Source organism: Rattus norvegicus, chromosome 6, assembly GCF_021556685.1.
Source record: "Rattus norvegicus strain SHRSP/BbbUtx chromosome 6, alternate assembly SHRSP_T2T, whole genome shotgun sequence".
NCBI lineage: Eukaryota > Metazoa > Chordata > Mammalia > Rodentia > Muridae > Rattus > Rattus norvegicus.
In genome coordinates, this window is record NC_141539.1 from 59,007,112 (window position 1) to 59,021,942 (window position 14,831).

Sequence of the window (14,831 nt, forward strand, 5' to 3'; positions counted from 1 at the left end):
CACTTCGTTGTATTTCAGACATTCTGAAAGATTTGGATGGGCAAGAGAATTGTATCTAGAAGCCGAGCTTGATAGTACATAGCTATAATCTTAACCCTGGGAAAGCCGAGGCAGGAGCATTTCGAGTCAGAGGTTAGCCTAGATGAAATAACAGAATCTATCTCAAAAAAAAGAAAAGAAGACCAACGTGGAGAGATTGGCTCAGCAGTAGACTGCATGTGGCTCTTGCAGAAGACAGGATCTACTCCCACAACTCCAGGGGAATCTATCGCCACTGGCTTCAGTGCACACTGCACTCAAGTGCACATATATTCACATTACCAGAAATAGCATGAATTTAAAAAACAAATCTTTTTAAATACTAAAAGGAAAGACATCCGATGCCGAGGAGGTGGAGACAGGCAGATAGATTCCTGGGGCTCACCAGCCAGCCAGTGGCCATTCTAGCATATGCAGCAAGCTCTTAGGCCACTAAGACTGTGTCATAAAGTAGGTGGAAAGTGCCCGCTGAATGGTACCTCAGGTTGTCTTCTTGCCTCCTCATGCATGCACACATGGGCTTGAGCACCCGCACACTTACGTGCTCTAGCACATAATCGTGCAGACACCTTCGCACCTAAGTGCATGTACACACCCAAAAGGAAAACTTGCTTTAAGTCATTGTTTGTCTACTGCTTAAAACTGTTGTCTATCACAGCAGCCGAGTTCTTTACTGGGATATGGAGGCAGGCTTCATAAAAAGTGTTTTGGTATGAAGGATATGATCCTTTCATGAAGAAATCAATGAACTGAATCCTCATGCCACCCTCAGTAGACTAGGACTGAAGTGATTGCCTCCTACCCAGTAGATGGAGGAGACTGCTAAATCCACTTCTACCCCAGACCTGCTCTCCTGCCTCCTCCTGCCCCCTTTTCCTTCCTCACTGTCTCCCTTTGCCCCACTTGCTCTTCGTTTTTTCTCTCTGTCTAGCTTTTGTTGTTATTAATTTTTTTATTTTGTTTTCTGAGTCAGAGCTATCTACATATATAGCCCAAACTAACATCAGACTGTGTCCTCCTGCCTCCTCTTCCAGGTGTTGCAAATTCAGACACGGGCTACACCCACCAGCTGTTTGGGATGTGATTCTGTGCCACGGCAAAGACAAATTCTTATGAATCTTTCCAGATCTTCCAAGAGTCTACATGCCAAGACTGGGTTAAAGGTGTAAGAGGTTAATTGGAGAGGAAAACCTCAGTGTGGGACCCAAGAAAAAAAACAGGAGTCTGGGAAGGCTAGACCAGCACCACACAAGTGTGCCTGTGCAAGGGCGGGGAGAAGGAAAGAACGGGGCAGACAGGTCAGAAAGAAAGGAAGAAAGTCCGAATGTAGCACAAGTTTAAGATCTACAAAGATAGCTATAGTTGAATACAATTTAGTGTCTCCCCAAGACCCCGTGGGCTGAAAAGTATTCCCCATTGTGAGGTATTAAGAAGATGGAAATATAATCTAACTTCACCTTTGGGAGGTGATTCAGATTAGATAGCATCGTGGGGATGAAACCACCATGTTGGAACCTTAATGGCATTATCAAAAGAGTGAGAAACTTTGGTTGCAGAACATAAAGAACTCAAGATCAGCTGATCAGAAAACTTCCTCTCCTCTAGTTAGCTTCAATAGAGCCAGACTGTGCTATGTACACTACTGGGGAAGAAAAGCCATCCACCATCTTATCCAGCTGTGGTCTCTGTGAGCTATGTCACCAGCCTGCCAGCCAAGGTGGACAGTGTGCCCACTGAGGCCAGACTGTTGCAGAAGAAAACAAATGTTTTCTGTGGTATTCAGGCTCTGTTTTCTATAGGAGGGAATATACGGTTAGTGTTATTTATCTGATCAAAATAAGGCTGTGGAGGTCATGGGCCCTAGAGTGGGAGAGGCGCTGCAACTGTAGTTTCCTTAAATGGACATGACTTCAAATTGCCTTTTCATTGTGTGCGTTTACAGTAGACTGTGCTGCTTTAACCTTGGTCAGAGGAGCTGCTTTTTACAGTGTGTGACAGTTACTGCAAAGACTGATAACTGGTGAAAGACCCGAGAGAAAGTGACTGTTGGATACTCAGACCTAAATAGGAAACAGCTGCATAACCCACGCCTAGGCTCAGGGACTGTCACAGAAGAGCAGGCAAAAAGAATGTAAAAGCCAAATGATGGTGGGTTACGGCTGCAAAACACTGTCATCTGGATGTGTCATGGTTGCTGCACTCATAAACTCACAGCAGCTGTTGTGACCTGCACATGCTGGGGCCTCATCCACATTCCATCATGGATGGGGGATGGGCTTTCGAGGTAGCACTGCCCTCTCAGGAGCTGTTGGCAGTTGATGATTGCTGGGGGAGGGGAAATCAAAATATTCAATGGCAAATTGTCTTGATCTGGTAAAAACCTCCACTACTCATGTTCATACAAACAAGTCTGGATTAAAGTCAGCTGAAACAAAATAATAATAATAACAACAACAACAACAATAAAACTCAGTGAGTCACTATATTAGCAAGAAAAGGACATAAAAGTAGAAGGGCAATTTGTTTAAAAAATTGAGGGGTTCATTAGGAGAAAGGGTGGACAAGAGGATATATATATGATAACTTTGGTTTTATATATATATATAAAATTATCTTAATATAATATTTTATATATTATTATATATATTATTATATAGATATATATAAAATTACCACAATAAACTCTCTTGTTAAAACTCACCCAGTTGTGGTGTTGTACTACTGACAACAGAAAATGAATGAATACCTAGGCCAACAGAATGTCTTTGGCCAAACTCAGAAGTCCCCACATCTCTGTGAAATAAGTCAGACATCGGCTGAAAAGTCACCTCAGCACTATCTATAATTTCATATGAGAGCATGGGATCTGTCTCCTTAGGCTACCCACAGTGGATCTGAAGAGTGCATTTTCCAGAGAAAGAAAGAGTTTATATATGCTACGTTTATATACTGTATATATAGCCACAGTTCAAACCTTCATTCATGTTTGTTGTCATAATTTTATCATGGAAAGAAATCTGTAATCTTGGATTAATCAGGTGTTAATAATCCTTACTTAAAAAGCACTTTATCGTTTTAGCCCAGCATGATCTCAGAAAAATGTAATAATTAATTTAAGCTTAAGGTAAGCATTTCTTTTGGTTGTGAACCTTGCCTTTAATGGCTGAGCCATCTCTCCATCCTGGTCGTGATTTCTTTTTAAAGAGTTCAACATCAGGATTCAGTTTTGCTCAATACACCCTAAGGAGAGCCAGTGAGATGACTCAGTGATTGAAGGTTCCTGCTCCAATGATGAGCTGAGTTAGGTACCCCAGGACCACATTACGGAAGGAAACCCAGTTCTAGCAAATTGTCCTTTGATTTCCATATGCATACCCATGTATGTACACACACACACACACACACACACACTGTGGTGGTTTGAATATGCTTGGCCCAGGGAGTGGCACTATTTGGAGGTGTGGCCTTGTTGGACATGGCCTTTAAGACCCTTGCCCTAGTTGCCTGGAAGCCAGTCTTCTCTTGTTTGCCTTCAGAACAAGATGGTGGATGCTCAGCTCCTCCTGTACCATGGAGCTTCTGCTTGCCTGGATCCTGCCATGCTCCTGCCTTGATGATAATGAACTAAGCCTCTGAACCTGTTGTAAGCCAGCTCCAATTAAAGCTTGTCCTTATAAGAGTTGCTGTGGTCATGGTGTCTGTTCACAGCAGTAAAATCCTAACTAAGACACACACATACACTCTGACATGTTAATTAATTAATGCTAAGCAAAATGGTTCCCGCAGTGCTAACTAGACTTGATACTCCAATGCTTTCTAGGCTTCTCAGAAGTCTGAACACAGAACTAGATAAACATAAAATTATTCACATTCCATTTGTAGTCGTGCAACATGTCAATGCTATAGTAACTTCAAATTGTTTGTTGTGCCATGTCTAAGTCCCAGGGTACTATTTCCATAATCTTTACAATATTAATACTATGTAAATTACCATGTTTATAGGTTCGATGTTTTAAGTGCAATTGATAGGGTTAAATTATTTCTAATAACAAATCTCATTACAATTTGGAGGCCCATTATTCCCATGATAGTCTCCTAAGGAAACAAAAAAGGTTATCAGAGTTCATTCTGTGATGATTGTCAGACTTTCATATTGAGTGAAACACCAGGGAGGACTTCCTTGCCCAACAGTGGGACACAGAGGATAGAAGTCTCTCTCTTTCTACATCCAGATCTTGTGTAATTTCTCTGTTTTCTTAGCCCACTTTTAAGAGATTTATTATGTGTGTATTTATATGTGTATATGTGTACAGTGACTGAAAAAGCCAGAAGAGCATGTTGAATTCTCTACAGCTGGAGCTGCAGAAGGTTATGAGCCACCACATGTGGGTACTGGGAATCTTATTTACTTATTTATTTAAGTGGACCTTTTATTTTATTGTATGTGTATGAATGTATAAAGTATATTATACCCATGGCACCAGATGTCCTAGAACTGAAGTTATCTACTGATGGCTGTGAGCCACCATGTGGGTGCAGGGAACGAAACCCAGAACTTCCTCTACAAGAGCAGAAAGAGCTCTTAACCACTTACACATCCTTCCAGTCCACCAGCCTTTTTTTTTTTCTATGTTGTGCCAGATTTTAGCAATTTAATGTGACACGTTCCCGTTCCCCATTCTTACAATAATGCTCTAACTCCTTTTGCTACACAACATGGTTCACTATTCATGCCAGAATACTTCGATCCAGAACTTTGTTTTTAAAAATGTTTTCCTTCTAGCCACAAATTTAAAGTCAAGACTTCCTCTTCTTCTCCTCTCTCTCTCTCTCTCTCTCTCTCTCTCTCTCTCTCTCTCTCTCTCTCTCTCTGTGTGTGTGTGTGTGTGCTTTTCATCATATGCAAACGGCTCTCCTTATGTCAGTGGAGCTAAGTCCTGGTTGTACTTGCTGTAGATGACGATCTTGCTGTATAATGTCAGCGTGCACATCTTGCTCCTGAATTTCTGAGTGAGTGTTTCTAGTGACATGGTAACTTCTGCAGTGTTACATGCAATTCCAGGGATGAATTCGAAAGTCTGGCTTCATGAACAATCAAATCCAGCCTGGTCACTGATCTGGAGCCTTTGATAAGGGAGACAGCTTGAAAAACAGGTAAGCGCTTACTCCTTTTATGTCCTCTCCACACCTTCCTTTCCCCCCCTTTCCTATCCATGCTAGCAGTGCATTCGTGAGAGTACTGGTTCAAGTGAGCTGACAGTCTCCTCAACATTCTGCCACACCTAAATAATTTCCTACCAACATACCCTATTTGAATTCTGAGACCTGAATCTGTTTCTATTTATTAATTTATTTACTTGACTTACCAGGAAATTCATTACTAGGAAATAAATTGTGGGCTTCATGCATGCTAGGCAAACATTCTGTCACTGAATGCCATCTCCAGTTCTCTCTCTCTCTCTCTCTCTCTCTCTCTCTCTCTCTCTCTCTCTCCCTCCCTCCCTCCCTCCCTCCCTTTCTCCCTCCCCCTACATATATATCTCCATATATATATCATATATACCTTCCTCCCTTTCTCTCCCTTCCTTACTTCCCTTCCACCCTTCCTCCCCCATCCTTTTTCAGTATTTTGAAACAGGGTCTCAAGATGTACCGTTGGCGTGTCTGGAACCTCTTATGTAACTCATGCTAGTCTCTTAGAGATCTTCTTGCCTCTGTTTAGTAGGATTAAAGGCATGTACTACTTGTCCAGATCTTTTTCTATTGTTGAAATTGTAGGTTAATGTTTATTAAATTCATTTATCCAATAGCAGCTTCAAAAGATACCTGCGCTCTTTAATATAAAAGCTAATAATGCAAGCTTAATTCACATGTAACAGAGAGTAATAATAAATGTTTAGAAACTGGGTATGTGGTTCTGTGGTAGAGTCCATACCTGGCATGTACTCCTAAGTTCAGTCCTCTACACTGCAGAAAACTGTGTCATAGAGCACACCTGTAATTCCAGCCCTCTAGAGGCAGGAGGAGGAGGATCGAAACTTCAAAGGCAACCTTGACTATGCAATGAGTTGCACTCTCTGCCTTTAAAAAGAAAACTGAGGGGGAAAAACGCAATCAGGTTGATGCTTTTGAGTCTGTCTAGAGTGTTGTCCTGTCCGAGAAAGAAGTGAGTGGGGCACTGACTAAGGATGGCTAAATATTTTCAAACTTTTGAAGAAAACTTGAAAAAAAAAAACCCACTAAGAAGCATAGTTTAGAAGAGATGTATCTTTTTGCCTGTTATCTCTGAACAGCTTAAGCACTCTAAAAGTAAGGTGGATGTAGTCTGATTAGCTCCTGGTATACTGGCAGTCCTCCAAACTAGAAACATCTCAAATATCCATCCACAGCAGAAATCGCTAGTCAAATCCTGGTACATCCACCCAGTGAAAATCTACATAGTACCGGAACAAGAAAGCACACCACCTCAATATTTTGGCTGTGTCTTGCAAGGCATGGAATTGAGTAAAAGGAGCCAGAGATACAAAGACATGTAATGTATGAGCTTGTTCATGATGAAACTATTCACAACAGTGAGAGGTTGATGACCACTAAAGGCCAGAGAATAGTGCATGTTCGTTGGGGAAGGACATTTAGAAACCTCTAAGTCTAGGGAAGGGCTAGAGTTCACTCTTGGGTGATGAGATTGTAGGCTATCACCTTGCAATTCCTCTGGGAAAGCTGATAGGTATGTGGAGGAGGCAGGTAGGGATTATCTACAGCCTAATGTACCAATAATCTGAGTCTTGAATCATATAAACAATGCTATTGGAGGAAAGTAATAAGAAAACCACCTGTGTTTTTCCAGACAGTTTCCTATACTCCCTTTTCTTTAGAACAGTAGCTGTCTACTAGGAAATTTCATAGGTCGATGGCCTTTGTCAAAGTGTTTTTAAATACCACCAAAATGCCAATTTTGTCTTGGTGATATTTTTGGCACAGTCTAACAATCTAGGGCAGAGAAACATCATTTTTTTTGAAATAAAAGAATATCAGCCCTCAATCATATCCTGTTTACAGAACCTCAAGTGTACTAGAACATGTTGTTTATTACTTGCCCAAATGGACTGCTTACCAACAATTTTGAGGCCTTATATAACAACTGAGGAATCTATATTAGCCTCCACCCTGGTTTCACTGAAAGTTTTACAGTCTACCTAGTTTCTAGGTTGGAAATTATCTCTTAGAAGCTGAAAAGGCTTTGTTCTTTATCAGTTCAAAGAAACTGATATTTGATACTCTGGGTTTTCATTGTTGTTGTTGTTGTTTTAAGTTTTTTGCCTTTTTCTTTGTAAAGTCACAAAATCTTGTTTTTGACTGAAAATTCTGGAATTTTTCAGAAATTCTTTACTTTAAGATGTACAAAACCAAGATTGGGTACAAAAGTAAATACCTTAGCGAAAAAGCCAACAGATTATAAATGTCTGCAAGTAAGTGATTGAAAACTACAAAATTTCCAAAGCCCTAAGGAATACAATACATGGGGCTTTTGTCAGCTTCTGCTTTCTACTCAGAACACTTACTTTATGTCTGCCTGTTGAAATCCTCAGGTTGAGCTGCCTGCTACAGCAGCTACCCTCCTTGTCTGAACTGTTGTTCCTTTGTGGAGTCTGCATCCTAATCTGATGATCTTATGTCTGTGATGGTTTGTCTATGCTTGCCCCACGGAGTGGCACTATGAGGAAGTGTGGCCCTGTTGGAGTAGGTGTGTCACTGTGGACCCTCACCCTAGCTATCTGGAAGTCAGTATTCTGCTAGCCGCCTTCAGATGAAGATGTAAAACTCTCAGCTCCTCCTGCACCATGCCTGCCTGGATGCTGCCATGCTTCCTGCCTTGATGATAATGAGCTGAACCTCTGAACCCGTAAACCAGCCCCAATTAAACATTGTCCTTATAAGAATTGCCTAGGTCCAGGGAATAGAGAGGCAAAGATTAAAACAGAGACAGAAGGAACACCCATTCAGAGCCTGCCCCACATGTGGCCCATGCATATACAGCCATCCAATTAGACAAGATGGATGAAGCAAAGAAGTGCAGGCCGACAGGAGCCGGATGTAGATCGCTCCTGAGAGACACAGCCAGAATACAGCAAACACAGAGGCGTATGCCAGCAGCAAACCACTGAATTGAGAATAGGACCCCGTTGAAGGAATCAGAGAAAGAACTGGAAGAGCTTGAAGGGGCTCGAGACCCCATATGTACAACAATGCCAAGCAACCAGAGCTTCCAGGGACTAAGCCACTACCTAAAGACGATACATGGACTGACCCTGGACTCTGTCCCCATAGGTAGCAATGAATATCCTAATAAGAGCACCAGTGGAAGGGGAAGCCCTGGGTCCTGCTAAGACTGAACCCCCAGTGAACTAGATTATTGGGGGGAGGGCAGCAATGGGGGGGAGGATGGGGAGGGGAACACTCATAAGGAAGGGGAGGGGGGAGGGGGATGTTTGCCCGGAAACCGGGAAAGGGAGTAACACTCGAAATGTATATAAGAAATACTCAAGTTAATAAAAAAAAAAAAAAAAAATTGCCTAGGTCATGGTGTCTGTTCACAGCAGTACAACCCTAACTAAGGCAACGTTTCAGCTTCTCACATACTGGGACTGCAGATATATGCCACCATTTTTGGCTAACAATTATTAGTATTGTTGTTGTTATTATTATTATTATTATTATTATTATTATTACAGTATTGGGAATTAAACCTAGTGCTTTGCATCTACACTCTACCACTGAAAGACGTCCCCAGTCACAGCCCCTTTAATTATGGCCATTAGCTTAGGTTATCTTTCTGCCTTACACGTTGGAGCCACAGTTTCTCTAGGTAACATTATATAAATTTGGGGAAGTCTCATTATTTAACTCTACATTACAATGACCTCTAAATTTAACAACTTAACACTGTAATTCTATGATCGCTCTTGATTTTCAGCAATACTTGACTACTTGTTCTACTTCCTATCAATTACGAAGAGGTATTCAAGTGACCTCCAGGCTGGTCCGGAAGGTCAAACCTGCCCGACTGGGAACCTTCCCCGTATGAAATCCGTATGTTCTCAAAACCTCTCTGCAAGGCAGGCAAAGGGCAGACAAACAAGGGAATGAGCAATGGCAAATCGTTCTGTCCCTTATTTGGGGAACAGACCTGCAGAGGGCTGGGTCTCTGTAAGAGCTACAGCCTGCTATTGACTTACAAGTTGGGGTAATCATAACACAGAGTGGAGGGGAAAGAAAGGACATTGAAAACTTCCCTTCTCTAGGCAAGGATTGGCTGTTTCTAGGAGTGATCCCCAAATGGAGAACAGTGGTAAAAGAATATCACATGATAAACATTTCTTATGGCCAGGGGGCTCTACAGATATGTGACAGGAATTGAGGAAAACAAGTATAGAATGCTATCACTATACTTTCAAGAAACTGTCAGCATTCAATGAAAATGGAGGGATTTTTCAAAATGGTGTGGCTAACCTTCTCCATATGATCTCTCCATTGAGGTTTTTGGGTTTCCTACACAGGAAACTAAGGCACAAAGGGGGACTGCCAAAACAAACAAACAAACAAACAAACAAACACAACATAGACACTGTATCTCTTCTTCTGTATTCCACTGGGCAAAATAGACAGAGTGAGTCACAGTACAGAAAATTATGAGGGTTTGGGGGAAAAAAAAGGGACCCTTCACCCAAAGTCTGGGTAAAGCCTTTTCCAACTGAGAATCAAGAATTCCAGCACAATCAATGGTTGCCATAAGAACTGCCTCCATGGAAACCATGTCCCTTGAGTACGAAGATACTTTCAAATGAAAATGTTAAAAGGGAAATGATCCATGCCTAAGGCCTGCGCATATGCCACATTCAGTGCACCCTGACGGCTCTCCCCAGACGCTTCCTGGGAACCACTCAACCAAGATAGTCAGCTTTTGTTTACAGTAAAAACAACTTCACTTTCCCTGCAAGTCTTGTGATCTAGGGAATGACCTCATCAACTGGAATCCTTTGAGGTTTACCTCAGCAGCTGCCTTCTGATCTCACACATATTTCTTAGCAACACTTTAAGGATAGTAACTTCAGCACCTCATATAAATCCTATATGGCTGTTAAGACGACTTCTTTGAGAAGCTCACATTCACGTTCTTGAATGCCTTACTCTTTCCTGGGTAATATGAACCCTTGTGTTTAAATCTATGCTAAAACTTGTTTTAATAAGCCTGAACTGTATCTTATACTGACATCCTGAAATTCCTTTCTGCAGTGAAGTCAAGAATCCAGTTTACCTAAGTGGGGATCTCTGAAAACAACTCCTCAGGCTTCGGCTGTGGTGTGGAGCTGTGCCTCCAGTCGACCCCTACCACTTCTGGCAATAGGTCAGCCGAAATTCCAAGAGAGGAAATAGACCCAACCTCTTTTAAAAAACAAATACAAAAACAAACAAACAAACAACAACAACAACAAAAACCCTACTTTTTTATGTGTTCAATTTTTATTTTTAATTTATTAGGGCTAGAGATCAAACACAGAGCCTTGCGTGTGTGACATAAGCACTTTGCTAACTGAGCCACATCGTAGCCCTCAATTATTTACTTTTGCAGTTTCTAGGGATAGAACACTGGTCTTGTACATGCTAGGCAACCCCCAGCCTTTTCATTGCCTCCTATGCTCTCTCTTTTAGAGACAAGGTCTTGTTACAAAGCCTAGTCTGGCCTTGAACTCATAGTCTTTCTAGTTCATTCTCCTAAGCACTTCCACTATTTCCTACGAAGTAACCTCTTGCTGGGAGTTATAACAGAGCTTGTGGCCACTGTTATTAACTCTGTGGTGACTTTATTCTAGCCGTTCACTGCTACCAATGAACCAGCCCCAAATAAAGTTATAAACACTGAATCAGAAAGAGGCTGGGGTCAGAGAAGCCTGAAGGCTCTCATGGGCTGTAAACAAAATAGCTTCTTAGCTTTATCCTGAAACCTCAGTCAGGAGGGCTAAAATAGGAGATGGTGGCTTTTCATTCATGACTTAAGTCTCCTCCTAGCACAGAGATCATGGTGGTTGAGCTTCTTAGGTGTGGTCTTGCTTTTTCTATATTGCATGTTCCAAGACATCACTCAATTAATTGTATAACATTTTCCTACTCCAGACCAAATCACACCCAGCAAGGAAGGGAAGGACAAAAACCAGGAGGGTGAAAGAACAGGGCATTCAACTTTATCTTTCTGGCTGGCTTCCACAACTGCTTATAACACACACACACACACACACACACACACACACACACACACACATGCACGCATGCACGCATGCACACATACAACCTTATACTGTAAGGGTCCATGATTGCCTGAAGAATGATACCCTGGACTCAAATAGTTTGTAAAAGCAAAGAGCGCTTTATTCTGCAGAAGTTGAGCATACTGGGGTCTCCCATTCTATGATGGAGGCAACCAAGTGAGCTCCCAGGCCTGGTTTAAAAGGCATTAGGGGGTTCCAGCAGTGGGGACCTTTATCTTGCTCCATCTCTGAGGACATTCCAGAACCATTATAAGGACATAGGGGCTGAAAACTCTTGCTGGAGAGGTCTGGAAACTGATGTGACCCCATTACCCTTGCTTCTGATGGCAGGGCAGTTTCTGACTAGCTGCCTGAAGCCTGGGTTTTTTGGCTTTTTTTCTAGTAACTGACTTGTCTGGGCTTGCCCAGTTATTAAGTCTAGTTTTCTGAACTGCCAACTGGAAGCCTGTCATGGAGTCAGCCTAGCCTTCTCAATATTTGCAAATTTTCACAAAACATTGAACTATGGAAACACATTTGTAGAACTCCTCTGAGACCTTGTAAGAGACGTGTAAGAGACATGTTTATACTCTTTGTCTGCTGCCTGCCACCTTCAGCCCTGAGAGGCTATATTCCTTAGATAAGGTTTTCATTTCCTCCCATCTATTCCCTACTCGGGATCAAAAAAAGATCACTTTAAAGTAAAATTCACCCTGATTGCCATTCTAGTTTAAAATCCTCAACAGCACTTGTCGACATAAAAGTTCCTTAATATGATATGCAAAGCTTTTCAAAATTCAAACTCTCTTCCTATTGACCTTCTAGTACTCTTTGATCTAATAGCATTGATATATGTTTAATTATGTGATGTCTTCTAGTCTAATCCTTCCCAACTTCTAGGTCTGTGGTAGGCAGTGTACCAGTCAGACATGGCAAATCATACTTTAATAGTAAATTTGACCCTGACATTGTACATTTGAAATAGTGCAAATGTTTACTCAAGCACATAAAAAAATTTGCCTGAGCAAATTGTCCTCTACATGCCAAGCAGCAACCCAAGGAGTTTCTATTTCACCACAGGGTGGAGGGTACCTGGAGAACATATGCATGTTCTTATCCCTCCACTCAGAAGTGGTCTGTGAGGGCCTGGGTGTGTGGCTCAGTAGTACAGTTGTTATCTAGCTTCTGTAAAGCTCTGGTTCAACCCTAGGCACTGGAAGGAATAGAGCCATGCAATTTCGATTTGCTGCACCTTGACTAGAATGAATCCAGTGGATAGACTCAGCATAGGGTGGTGATGCAGGAATACAGTCCTGGTACTCAGGAAGCCAGAGCATCCAAGCAGATGGGTAGTTCAAACTAGCCTGCCCAATGTGGGAACATTCGAGGCAAGACTGGGCTACATGGTGAGACAAAACAAATGCCACTAAAACCAAAACAAAACAAAAGACAAAAACAAACAAAAAGGATAACAACAAAATCTGGGGGGGGGGGGGAACAAAAACAAAAAACAAAAAAACCCTTGGCTGGAATAGTGGGTAATGAGCAGTCACCTGGTCACGCCTGTCACTCAGCCGCACCTGCCATCACCACCCCACCACATGGACTCCCAGGTGCTGTCACTCTCTCACAACCAGTTAAAAATATATACAAAACTCCACGAAGGGAATCCTTAAACATTCTGCTCTTTTCTAGCCCCCATCAAACTTTAAGTAGCTAATGGATGTTTACCGAATAAACAATATTTAAATATCTAAATTGGTCAATGTGTATTACTAACTCAACCATACTCATCTGAGTAAATTATGAAACTCATTTATATGCAATTCCTTCCCTTTCCTTTGCTTGTTTTGTTTTATTGTGCTGGGATCTACCACTGAGCTATAACCAAAGCAGCAGCAGCAGTGTGTGTGTGTGTGTGTGTGTGTGTGTGTGTGTGTGTGTGTGTGTGTATATGTGTGTGTGTGTGTGTGTGTGTGTGTGTGTGTGTGTGTTTTGACAAGACCTTGATGTGTAGCCCAAATTGGCCATGAAATCAAGTTCTTACCTCATCTAGCACCAAGTGCTAGAGTGACAGGCGTGTGCCACCCTCTGGCTGCTTGTTTTTACTTTTCTTCCATGAGAGTGCTATGGGCTTTTAACTCTTTTAAAATTGGTGAAGTTAAGAGGAGCCTGAGCCTTTCAGATTCTGTCACCGGCTGCCCAACAGAACTGCTTTGCTGTACTCCAATTCCAGATCCCATTCACTGACTCAGCAGGCCTCAGCCTCTTGAACTCTATACATTTCAAAGGAAGACCAGCTTGAAGCCGGCTCCCTCAGAGTCCTCCACCCAAATAAGTGTGAAGTGTTTTGCATACCTGAAGTCTTGGACCAGCTGTATTTATGGAAGTTGCCTACTGCTCTGGTGAGGGAAGGGATACGAATCTGAACAGCTGTGGTTAACCTACTGGTGCTGGCAGGATACACAAGTGAGCTCCAGCAAGATGCTGGCTGTCACAGCTAGGATGAACCGCCTGTAGTTTGTCACGTTTTGCAAGAGTTGTCACACATTATTTCTACGGGAATTATGTGTATTCCCTGGGGCTCCACTAGGAGACACCTAGAAACTCATACCTGCTTATTCCAGATCTCTCAGTGTGTGCCTTTTCCTCTGATAGTCTTTTTATTTACGTTTTTTACACATACTTATTCTTTGAGAACTTCACACCTGTGCACAAGGTCATCTCTACCTCCACTGCCCTCTTCCAACTCTTCAGCCTTCCCCCGCTAAACTGTGTCCCTCTCCCACTTTCATAATTTCATGTTCTAGTTTGTTTTTGTTTAATATAGGATCTCACCATGGAGTTGTAACTAGCCTGAAACTCACAAAGTAGCCCACCAGGCCTTAAACTCACAGAAATATGTTTTGGTTATAGCTCAGTGGTAGATCCCAGCACAATAAAACAAAACAAGCAAAGGAAAGGGAAGGAATTGCATATAAATGAGTTTCATAATTTACTCAGATGATTATGGTTGAGTTAGTAATACATATTGGCCAAAACAAAAGATAAAAACAAACAAAAAGGACAACAACAAAACCTGGGGGAAAAAAAACAAAAACAAAAAACAAAAAACCCTTGGCTGGAATACCCAACTTCATGTACTTAAAAAGAAGTTCCTACCTCACCGAGTCTAATTAGTTCTGCCTGTACGAGCATGCTTGCAGGACCATCCACTTGAGTATGAGCAGCCAATCAGGGGCCATACCCCTGAAGAAAACTAATTCTCATTTCCCCAACAGCCAACAGCTAACAACTGCTATGAGCCTTAATAAGTTACGAAAGTCAGCTAGAATTGGGGGCTGTGAACTCTGTCTTGTGTACAGCATGGGTGCATGCTGCGATTTTGAATGGCTTGCTTTTGTTCAGGTCTTGTTCAGGCACCTAAAAGCTGCCAAGCATTCGTGAGTGCTGTGGCCCTGTCATGTGTAGAAGACACTGTTTTGCATC

General features: G+C 42.0%; 1 long non-coding RNA gene across 1 annotated transcript in view; it reads left to right on the plus strand.

Annotated features, from left to right (window-relative positions):
- The first annotated feature begins 4,910 nt into the window (after window positions 1-4,910).
- The window catches only part of LOC148005198 (uncharacterized), a 29,967-nt gene continuing 20,046 nt past the window's right edge, over window positions 4,911-14,831 (plus strand). Inside the window, exon 1 of the long non-coding RNA XR_015623002.1 lies at window positions 4,911-5,193. This is a non-coding gene — a long non-coding RNA (uncharacterized LOC148005198). The remainder of the gene's footprint in view (window positions 5,194-14,831) is intronic.